The sequence below is a fragment of the Pteropus alecto genome, unplaced genomic scaffold (genome assembly GCF_000325575.1).
Source record: "Pteropus alecto unplaced genomic scaffold, ASM32557v1 scaffold3, whole genome shotgun sequence".
Lineage (NCBI taxonomy): Eukaryota > Metazoa > Chordata > Mammalia > Chiroptera > Pteropodidae > Pteropus > Pteropus alecto.
The window spans coordinates 44,418,747-44,419,914 of record NW_006442484.1 but is presented as its reverse complement, the minus strand read 5'-3'; the positions used below and the strand labels follow the sequence as shown (position 1 = coordinate 44,419,914).

Genomic DNA, 1,168 nt, shown 5'->3' with positions numbered 1-1,168 from the left:
AATCCTTTGCCCATTTTTAAAATTGGATTGTCTTTTTATTATTGAGTTGTCAGAATTCTTTAAATATTCTGAACCCTAAACCTTTATCAGTTATATGATTTGCCAACATTTTCTCCTTTTCACTTTCTTGATAATGTCCTTTGAAGCACACCAATATTGACTTTGATAATATCTAATTTATCCATTTTTTCTTTGGTTGCTTGTGCTTTATGTGTCATATCTAAGAAACCATTGCCTAATCAAAGGTCATGAGGATTTACTTCTCTGTTTTCTTCTAAGACTTTTATAGTTTAGCTTTTGCATTTAAGTCTTTGATCCATTTTCATTAATTTTTATTGTATGATGGGGGTCCAACTTCATTCTTCTGAGTGTGGATATCTATTCCATTTTCCAGGCTTCTATTTAAAAATCTGGAAAGTATTGATAGAGGAACTGATATAATTCTTTTTTTTATGACATCTGTGAACTGTTTATTATGATTAAATATCATTCTCAGTACTGTCTGTTGCTTCCTTCTGAGCCCCCCACTGAGCCCCAGGAAGGGATCTTAAGTAGATGATGGGCCAGATGTGACCTCCCCCTAATGCCAGCACAGCAGCCCTTTCTGAAAAGGCTTTATTGCAGGGGGACAGGGGAGTCAGTTCTTCTTGGCTGCCACCTTCCTCATGGCCACAAGGATGTTGCTCAGCTCCTCCTGCTTCCTCTTGGCGAGGATGTGTGTCCCCATCCTTTTCTTGATGAACTTCAGGGCCTGCTTGTCCTTGGAGACCTTGAGCAGCTTCACAGCGTGCTGCTTATAGGAGGCAAAGCCACACACCTCTCTGATCATGTCCCGCACAAACTTTGTGTGCTAGGTGAGGCACCTGCAGCAGCGGCTATGCCTCAGCTTGCTCACGTTCTTGGTCACTTTGTGACTCTTGTTGAGGCTTATGGCCATTAGAAATGCAGAGCCATGGCCATTGTTTTTCAATGGCTATCACAGCAGAAGGCAGGAACTGATATAATTCTAATGAAATACAATATGAGCAATAAACTGAAAACTCAGAATTTCTAGGTTCATTCCAGATTATGCTGATTTTCATCTAAGAGAAATCACTAAATCTCTTTTTGTTTAACTTTGAAATCATTTGAGCATCATAGATTTGTAAAACTCTGAAATACCAAATGT

At 39.1% G+C, this 1,168-nt stretch overlaps 1 pseudogene; it reads right to left on the bottom strand.

Moving 5' to 3' along the window:
• Nucleotides 1–637: 637 nt before the first annotated feature.
• LOC102886446 lies at nucleotides 638–937 on the bottom strand (annotated as a pseudogene).
• Between the last annotated feature and the right edge of the window lie 231 nt (nucleotides 938–1,168).